Source organism: Equus caballus, chromosome 15, assembly GCF_041296265.1.
Source record: "Equus caballus isolate H_3958 breed thoroughbred chromosome 15, TB-T2T, whole genome shotgun sequence".
Lineage (NCBI taxonomy): Eukaryota > Metazoa > Chordata > Mammalia > Perissodactyla > Equidae > Equus > Equus caballus.
Window position 1 is genome coordinate 61,339,951 of NC_091698.1, and position 10,816 is coordinate 61,350,766.

Sequence of the window (10,816 nt, forward strand, 5' to 3'; positions counted from 1 at the left end):
TTCTCTCTTGCCAAGTACTTTAGTACTGTGGGCTCCCCTCTCCACTCCTCCCCACTAAAGGTAAATAAATTCCCCAGCACCCTGCAGAGACCACATGAGGGAGGTCCCTAAGGTCCTATTAAAATTTCACTTTATCAAAAAAGTAGACCCAGAAAAGCCCTTCCTCAAGTTATAGTTTAGCCACATCCTAGAGACAAAATCATTACCGTGTGATTCATTCTTTCATCCAACACATTATTATGTGGCTGCTGAGGCCATCAGCAAGAGAGACGAGGCAACTGGAAGGAAGACCTGCTAACTCACTTTAGAAAAATGTACTACTGCCTTCATTACCTTACTCATTCATTCATTCATTCCTTTATTTATGAAACATTTATTTATGTACCAAACACTAGGAAGGATACAGGGATGAACAAACACACACACAGACATTGTCCTCCATACACAGTAATAGATACTTTCACGTATAATTAGGGTGACCCACTGCCCAGCTTGTCTGGGACTTGGGGAGATTCCCCAGACATAGAACAGCCAGTGCCAAAACTAGGAAAGTCTCTGGCAAACCAGGATGAGCTGGTCACCCTATTAATACAATATACTGACTTAAGCTTCACAACTACCCCAAGGTCTTTTTATTCTTCCCAGTTTTTAACAGATGAAAATGGGGCTCAGTGAGGTGCCTGGTGGAGCCGAGATTTGAATGTTGGCTTATCTGAATCCACGGCCGATGTGCTTTCTACCACATGGTGCTTCTGAAATGGGAGATCAAACATCCTAACACTGATCGCAGCCTCCGAGAGCCCTGGACAGCCTCCCCACCACACCACCACCGCCAGGCTCTGATCACGTGGCTCCCTGGCCACCCCCACCCACTCTCCACCACAGACTCTGTGCAGCTGGGATTTCATCTGCTTGGCAGTTGTTTGCAGATAATGCATAATCTCCCTCTACCACTGTTAGACTGAACTTTTTATAGCAAGTCGTTTAAACCTCTGTAGGAATAAACGTCTCCCTCAATAGAAATCAGGGCACCGTTTTCAAGTACCAGAAACATACTTTGCACTAGACTTGTATTCACCTTTCAACTACTATACATTCAAGCTAGCAATCTATAGAAACTCACTGCCATTTAACAGTTCAAACAGATTAGGCAGCCTTTCAAAAACTGCATGCACTTCAAAACAGACCTTCAATGTTTCTCTTAAAAAAAAGAAAAAAAACACCTAATTCAAAATGTCAAGGCCACATTCCAAGAGATAACCACCATTTGCATGTCAGTGTCACCAAAATAATGTCTATGATTTGTATAAGGATTTAAGGCAAAGCGCACACACGCACGCACACACACACTCCTGCATCTAGTCTGTGCTTCAACAGACAGCTCTCACTCCAAAATTCCATCACAATTGTCCACGTAATTTCCTTGCCACCAGAGAAGAACAGAGCCTCCAGACTTTTTATGTTTTGCTCACATTCTTCAAGAATAAAGCGTGCCTCAGTGATCCCCAAATTAACTTTCCACTTGCATCATTTCAGCACTCAAAAGGGACTTTAAGGCCAGATCTTTCACAAAGCCTTTGTGAACCCAAATATAGGCTGGCCTGGGTCTCTATGCTACTGTGATTACTGGATTTGCTACTTAAAGGTCCTGTGCCTCTTGAAAACAAGGTTGGGAGAGAGAGAAAGGCTAAGAAAGGCCTTTCAAAAGCAAACACAGTAGAGGCATTCAACAATCTGTGGAGGGCAGTTAATATGAGTTTGGCTACAGTAGTCCTCTCTGACAAAGTGCTGGATGCTCTGGTTTCAGCAGTAACTGCTCCAGATGCTTTTTATGAACTTGGGAGAGGCACCACCATTGTGACCTTCAGCCTACATCAAAAGTCACCAGACTCAAGTGACTGCTGTCAACCCTGTGTGCTTTCTAAAGGGGAACATAAAAGGGGGTGTTCCAGTTGGCTGCATTTTCAGGCAAACTAAACACTCTTCTAACATGCTGAAGGAAACCACACCCAGAACAGGTTTCAGGGGTGGGGGTGAGGGTTGAGACATTCAACTTAAGTTCAAAAGACTGGCCCCTGCTGAGCCCTGCTTTGCCATTTAACTAGGACCAGTAATAAAGGCTGCCATTGATTACTGGGGGCCCACTATGCACCAGGTACCATGCCAAACACAGTCTCCATGGAGAATCTCACTTTTTCTTACAACAATCTTATTACACAGAATTTGTATTACTTCCATCCCATAGATGAGATAACTGGCTCAGACTGGTAAATAAATTACCCTGACTTGGAAAGCAATTTTGCAATATGTGGCAAGAGGCACAGAAATAACCACATATGAAAAGTTTGTAATACAATGTTAAGTAAAAAATAAAAAGAAGACACCAAGACCAAACTGAATCTACATAACAATTATAATCATGTTAAATTAGAGACGCCTATAGATAAGAACTATTGGAAAATTAAGATTTGCTAGGATTGCAGGATCTTACATCAACTATTATTTCAATCTTATTTCTTTTGAAGGTATCCTAACATGGCTGTGAAATAATAAATATATAAAAAGAATTTTAGAGTAATACAAAGAACAGCTAGAAATTTAACTGTATCCATTAATGACCTTCAACCCTGCCTTTGAAAGAACAACATCTGAGTCATCTCCTGACTACTAGTGCTTTCATTATCCGCGCCCCTTCCGTCAGCAAGGTTCTGGGGTGGTGCCATCCAGAACAGAAGTCACTTATCTCTTCTTCTAAGGCACAAAAACTTCCAGCCAACAAGTTTCAGCAGGTGCTTTTTCTCCCCTAGCTAATCAATGCTCAGTAATTTTAAAGCTTCCCCTGCAGACTCACAGGAAATGAGCACTTATCAAGTAACAGATATTTAACGTATTTCAAATCCACTTCTAACACGAAAACCTGAAGGCACTGCTGGGTTAAGTCTGACACACGTGAAACTGGGCTAAAGTCTCACCAACTGTTAGAATAGCAACATTTATTAATATAGGATCGTTTTACCTAGATGGAAGATGGGGGCAGAGAAGATATTTTTGCTTTTAAAAAAATAGTTTAAAAGTATATCAAAGGGTGAAGTCATAAAGCAGGCATGGACTTAATAAGCCTCTACTTCCCAGGACACCATGCTGAATTTCTGGAAGAAGAGAGAGAAACTGGCCCTGAGTATTTTTGTAATTCTCCATTAATACCAAATGGGCAAATGAAAAGAAACTGTGTTTTAACCTCACAAATTTCTAGAACTGGAGGATTAGCAAGTAAAAAAATCCCAGGCAAATTCTACAAAGACTTACAAAGCTAGGAATTAACCAACCGTGCTTTTAAAGCTCTGTAATCTCCTAAGGTAATACTAAACTTTAATTAACTATTATACATTTAGATACAAGATTATTTTTATAGTTAGCCAAAATTATCCAGTTTACTTAAAAGAAAAAAGCCCCCACAAAACTACTTTTAATGCAGTCTTTATATAAAACATACAAACTTTAAACCTCAGAAAGGTCATAACCTTTCTGGGACTATTTCCTTCTCTATTTATAGGGGTAGGGGAGCAAGTAGAGACGATTTCCAGGGCAGTGCTTCTTAAACTTGAAGGTGCAGGGAAACCACTCAGGCATCTTGTTAAGATGAGGTTCTGATCTGACTCAGCAGGTCTCAGGTAGGCCCGAGACTCTGCAATTCCAACCAACTCCCAGGTCACCTACAGATCACACTGAGAGAGAAGGTTCTAAGTTCCTTGCAGCTCAATATTCAAGGAGGCTATGTTGTTTCTAAGTTTCTCACCCCACAAACGCAACAGCCTAACTGGTCTCCCGCCTCCTCTCTTGACCACTCTCCAAAACAATCACCCTCAGGACTGGCTTTCTTTGACCAAAAAAAGTCAGAACAAGTCACTCTCCTATTTAAAATCCTTCAGTGGCTTCCCACTGCCTGACACTTCCAAACTCCTTAACCTGATTCACAGGACCATGCATCCTCTGGCCTTTGTCAATTTTATCCTTCTAGAACCCTTCCTACCAGCCCTCCCTCCCTCTGCACTCTGGCCACCCTGAATCGGCTCAAATTCCCCTACCTGGTCCCTCACCTGGAACAAGCTTATTTCTCCACCTGCGTTTATTCACCGGTCAGCTCAGCCCGCAATTTCAGCACTGCGGAAACACACTTACACATTTCCTAACCAGAGGACAGCTGCTCCTTGAAAAGCAGGCAATCAATAAATATTTATTAATAAACAAACAAGGCCTCTATTTTTTAAAATCAGTTTTATTATTTTATTTCTTAGGATTCTTCTTGCTCTCAAGTAGCCTAGATTAGTGACCAACTACTGAGCTATTAAACGGCAAGTCCTTTGCATCCACGAAATGGTTTGACAACTGCCAACTTTTTAATTAAGCCAATCCAGCAAAGAAGACTGAAGTTAGAAAAATGCTTACCATACCCCTATCATTTATTTCCCCCATCATTAGTTTTTCATAGCTGGGGCCTAAGAGTGGAAAGGAACTTGTCAGGCAAGAGGAAGAAAAGGCACCCAGATCTAAAAATGGTTGCAATCTGCCTGGCTTATTTTGATAATGTGCACAAGTGTAATTCTAGCATGAACAGATGTATGGCTGTGAAGCTATCATTAATTGAAAACTTGAAGCTCCGTCATTTTTCAGAAGAGAGGAAAACAAACCCTGAGGTCCATTATTTAAATTGCTGTACAATACTGGAATTCTTAGGGTTCATCTATATGTAAAAGTTTTCCTTAAAATATGATTATGTAAACAATAACCATACTTTACGTTTTTAATAGTACATGGATGTTTTCAAGGAAACTTCACATAGATTATGGCATTTGCTCTTCAAGACACCCTGGAACGTAAACCTGGCCAGTACTCAAATAAAGAAAGCAGCCCAAATCTTCAGTTATCTTCAAATCTTCAGTTACCTGCCTCCCCTCCAGATGTCAAGTTGCTGGGATTTTTGTTTTTAAAGTTAAATGCAACAGATTCTTTATTAAGAATCTAAATGGAACTAAAGTAGATGCCTTACTGAACTGTCCTCGGAACCTACACATACTATTATCTTTATCACCATTTTTTCTAAACTTCTCTCTCTTTCTAGATTGGTCTTCACACCAACTTGATGGGGGAACTGGGACAAATAATTGAGCCCATTTGGCACATGAGGTAGCTGAGGCCTACAGATGTTAAAGGGCTGCTGTGATTTAGCAGGATAGAGCCCATTCCTGACTAGTTAAATGCATTTTCCTCTCTATTACACAATTTTGTTCTAAAACATACTTTTCTACAACTCTTCATTCTTCAATAAGAAAGCAGATGTAATACCTGCTCCTATTTTGGAGCAATTCTTGCAGTCTGTTCTTCCCCATGGTCCCCCATTGCCTCCCAAACTGCAAAGACTGTATGACTGATCCAACAAGGGAGTCTCTCTCAAACTTTAGCGTGCATCCGAGTCCCCTAGCAGGCTAGTGAAAAACACCTATTGCTGGGCCCTACCCCCAGGGTTTCTAATTCAGTAGGGTCAGAAGTAGGGCCTGAGAATTTCTCTTTCTAGCAAGTTCCCAGGTCATGCTGATGCTCGTCTGGGGACGTCACCTTGAGAACCACTGCAATAAAGCAGTCCGTAACATTCACTTCATCCATTTACTCTTCAACAAAGACTTAGTGACTGCTACACGTAAGACAGGTTATGTCAGACTTTTGTCTTTATGCTCCCAAACATTGCGAAATGTAGGGAAAATAAAGAGGCAAACTCACACTGTAACCAAAAGCAGTCTGTGAAAAATCACAGAACGGCCACGTGCTTACACTATAAATTTTAAAGGAGGGGAACTAGCAGGGATTCTGGCCTCCCCTTCCTCTGAGAATACTTAGAATAAGTGGCATCTGAAATGAACCTCAAAAGAATCATCCTGACAGAAGAAATAATTCCTAGTGGAAGAAACGAGAAGAGGAGGGTCTCAAGGGTGGGAAAATGCAGGGTAGGTTTAGGGAGTCACAAGTACTGTCAAACAAGGAGCAGCAGGAGCTGGATATGGAAATGTCAGCAAAAGCCAAACGACCCCGAAGTCAAATCCCAAAAGTTTTTGCACAGAGGAGAGCTCTCATCAGGGCCCAGCTTTAGGGAGGCTGGGACAGTTGCATGGGGGCGCTTTAGGAAACCACAGAAAGAGACCAAGAGGGAGTGGAGCTGTGAACAGACCCCTTTTCAGGCCCACGGCGAGAGAAGAGGTGATGATCAGGAACACGGTCATCCAGAAAGCTTCCTCAGCAGTCAGGAGTTTAGAGTCCCATTATTTCACTACCCTAAGAAAAGTGGTATCTTTTCCAAAAAGGGAGTTATCTGTCACCCTCCTCTTCTTCCTAGCTGGCCTCCAAGATTCCTTTCAACAGTCATCCCAATCAAATGTTGGATTTAAGCTAAAAGAATCCATATTCCCTCGACTGTCAGTGTCCCTAGCACACCAAAAACTGAGGGCACCACATGTCCAGAAATCTGAGCAGTTCTGAGCTCATTAATTTTCTATGCCATCAGAATGTATTCATGATATCTGGGTAACGGGTGTCGTGCCTCATATTTAACCCACACTTTGTGGTTACAGGAGATAAAATTTGGAGTCAGAAAACCTGGATTGTGGAGAGGTAGCCTCATACAGGCTGATCTTAATCCAATGGCCTGTTTCTTTATAAAAAGTAAGAGAATATCGACCCCACAGAATTATTAATACTAATATTATGCACACTTACTTAGAAGTTACTAAGTACTAGATTCCACGCTGGGTACTTCAAATAATCTCATTTAGTTAATTATGCAAGATGACACATATTAAAGTTAAGTGCTATATAAATTAATGATAATTATTATCATCACTACATCATTCGAAAGGATTCTAATTCACAAACCTGTTAGGAATTTCTTAATTTTGAGCTCAAACTCAGACAAACTGGTGAAAGTAGTTTTTTTTTAAATTGGTGATTTATCCCACAAAGTTATGTGGACTTAGAAAACCTATAGTATCATAGTATTGGCAGGTATCCAGACCAAAAAGCCAATCTTTTATGCTTTCATTAAACCCAAATACGTTCTTATAAATCTTGCCCCCTCCCAAAAACACAAGGGTTATCATTTATTATCAGCTCTTTTCACTGTCACAGTGGGAAATACTTGAAGACAATTACTTCATATCTAAGAACTTAAAATTTTCTTCATGAGAAACAGGTGTAAACATGGGAATCTTTATCTAAGCTTAAAGAAATTATACAAGACAAACATCTAGACACCATAACAAACTGAAAAGTTCTTAAAAACTTAAGAATAAATTTTCTTCATGATCCACATGTATAAAAACAGCAATATTCTTTCCCTAACAGTTAAGAAATCAAAACCAAAAAGTGAAGAAATTCAACAAGGCAACTCTGAGCTAGCACATAATAAAACTGAGTAACGCATTCCCATGGCCTGAAACTTTTTGATTTCCCTCTACGCCCCAATGAAGACAGACCACTCCATAACTCTTTCTGGACAGTGGGACAAATTTATTAAGCCAGAATAGCCAAGAGAAAGCACGTCCTCCAGAAATACCAGGTGCTGGATGTCAGGGTGCAAACAAGGCAGAGAAAAGTTCGTTTTGATGCTTTGCAACTAGATCTTGTCTTCATTAAAATTCCACTCCCAGAGCCAATAGAATCCATGCTCTAGGGGACAGGTAGGCAGGAAAGGGAGTCAGGTTAGGGTGGGCATTTCACAACGTCACCCCACTTTTTTTCTGCAGGAAAAAAAATATTAATATCTAGAAGTCTGGGAGGAGAAAGAGAACAACAACGTGCAGCCTGAGCTCAAAAATGTCTGTGACCCTGGACAAGCTATTTGACTCTTCTCATCTTTAAAACCTTGTTAGGTATGTTACAAAGACAAGATACCATATACAAAGCTCCTAGTAATATGTCTGGTATATGGTAAGCACTCAATGAAATCTTTTTCCCACCAACCCCAACGGAGGAGACAAGAAGAACAAGGAATAACTGGAATATACGCAGTCTTATAAAATTGTAGGAAAGGTTTCTCTAGGTAAAACGAAAGGGCGGGCATTTGAGGCAGAAGGTAGACAATGAAGGCAAAACCCAGGGCTTGGTTTTTCGAAGAGCTGCAGGCCTGCCTACCTGGAAGATCTGACTGGAATGTTAGAGCTGGAACAGGAAGCCCATGGGGTGGGGCCATTTGGGGGAGGGTCCTGAATGCCAAGCTAAGGAATCTGGAATTTAATTTACACAACAGGCACAAGCAACAGTTTCTGAGTAGAAGAGCAGCAGGCATATTTTCCTATAAGGAGTCAAGCTGGCTGATGTGGAACTGGAGAAAAGGTATTATGAACCTGTTACAACAAACACATTTTTCTAATCATGTGAGGTTGAATTCTGTTGTATTTCAGTAATTCCTCTCCTATTTAAAAAAGAAAAACAAAACAACTGATCCAACTTTATCAGATACATGAACAGACTCTGAAGAAGGCGGCAGCTTAATTTTGCAGGTGAAAATTTTACAAGTGAGAGAGCAAGCACTGGGTGTGTCTGTTAGGTGTGTGCTGGGTGTTGGTGGTTAATGTCTGAAGCCATCAGAGGTTGAAAGTCCCGGAGCGTTACTGTGACAGATATCACTCTATATGTCAGCCCTTTAAGTCAATGAGGTTTTGTTTTTAACCACACTTATTTACTTACCTATAAATCTCTAGAAACTACTTTATCTAAGTAGACCAGACTCATTTTAACACCATACGTCTCTTAGCTGGGACATCACATCTCATCCCACGGTCCTTCCCTCAATTTTTAGGATCCAGTGTGAAAATATTTGAAACCAGCAAAAATGCAGAACTATCTCACAAAATCACAGTACTCTGAGACTCTCAGGCATAGATGCTGAATTGATGAATTCAAATAAGAGGCTTTCAAAAAAATCAATACAGATTCAGAGGAGTAGCTTGCCAATACTGGGTTATAAGCGCTATGGAGGATTATACCCAGAAAACTGGAAAACACAGCTTTGTAGGCATGAACAAAATTAAATCAGCAGATAGAATCTATGTAATCCAAGATGGGAAGATTGGAAGAACTACAAATAATAAACAAAACACCAAAGTGGGGGATGGGGAAAAGTGTTATCAAAAATTCTCCTAAAGTGGCTTAAAATGCAATCAGTTCCATTCGTTACTAAGGACGGTGCCAAATGCTTGTAATTCTTCTGGGATCCACAGACTTGAAAGTTAATTCACCCTTTCTCAGTTCCTCAACATGGGTGGTTTTCTGTTACAGAAATACCAACACTAAAGTTGTGTAACTCCTAAACCACAATATTCAGAAATAAGAAAGATATCCAGAACTAAATTAGGGGACAAAGGTAACTGAAAAGAAAAAAAAGCCACCAAACTGTGAAGCCCACCTCTTTTGAAGGTATTTCCTTGAGAAACACGAGGTAAAATATGAGAGGCATGTGGTGATTTTTTTTTTTTAATTTAAATTTACTCTGTCCAGAGAGGACAGTTTAAGACATTTCCTGTGTGTAAACTCCACCCTTCTCAGTGAGCAGTTTTACAACCACCCTCAAACCTTTCAGAATAACAGCCTTTTGTCATGGGTGGGCCTATGGGTACACTCCTCGCCACACCTTCTCGTATGTTCTCCTTGGTTTTGTATTCCTTCTGAGACTAGAGGAGTGGGCTGACTGGACATCAGTGATAGGTTTTCTGATAGAGGATCACCCAGGAGCGTTTTCTCCTTGGCCTATGACACGATGAAGTGGGGGGCCTGCGTCATTTGAAGAAGAGACGCGTTCTGAATTCTCACAACCTAAAACTGCGGCACTCCTAACACAGACCCAGAAGATAACGCACACACCCCCATTCTTCTGGTCACCACTTGAAAGTTCCCCCAACAGCGCTGGCCCCCTCAAGTTTTCCAAAAAACCAAATTCCACCTTCAAAGAGCTCAAGAGGAATGAACCAAAGACACAGAACCATTCCCTGGAGAGAATGGAGCTTCCTCTTAGCTAACTGCCCCAGGAATGCAGCACAGCCTAGCAAATGTTTAAAATCACGTCCTGTTCTGCCTCTTGTTTTCCAGAAAAGTGTCATTACTGTCAACTATTTCACAAGACAAATAAACCTATGAATGAAATACATCCTCCCCCCTCCTCCCAACGAAAACATTCTAGGACTGAGCTGCTTCCTTCCTTCCTCCTCCTCCTCCTCACAGGAACCACATTTGTGGCACTAAGAAGAGTTAAAATAAGAAACATATACGGTCTGCAAAGGCTACTTTTTCACAGCATTAGAGCCATTCCTGGCCCATTACTGGTTCCAGGGGCTTCCAAACGGAAGGAGTTCTGTTTTCAGTTATGAATTCTTTTTCATGTATAAGCTCTGAGACACCACTGGCCAGGCCCACTGGCTGGGCAGGGACAGCCAAGTGCTGCAGGGGCCACCCCGGCCGCAGGCTGCAGGCCCATCACCCCACACACCGATGCACACAGGACCCTGCTCGCCATAAAAATACGTGCGGTAAAATATTGGATTCATTCAATTATTTGAGACTAATATAGACTCCAAGAAACCTGAAATTGATCCAACTAATCCAACCCATAACATCGGAACGACAGTAACTGGTTTTCATTATAAATTACATAGCCCACTAAATTGATGGGAAGGCTCTCCCCCAACACAATACATCAAAAGAGTTAAAATTAAGCTTTGTAATCAAAACTGTAATTTACCCAAGACTTAGGAACAAAAAGACCACTCCCTCCTCC

The 10,816-nt window shown here is 41.2% G+C and overlaps 1 protein-coding gene across 11 annotated transcripts in view; it reads right to left on the bottom strand.

The window, feature by feature from the left end:
• Positions 1 to 10,816, bottom strand: part of SPTBN1 (spectrin beta, non-erythrocytic 1) — a 189,013-nt gene that overhangs the window by 92,523 nt on the left and 85,674 nt on the right. The gene's annotated exons all lie outside the window — the stretch shown is intronic.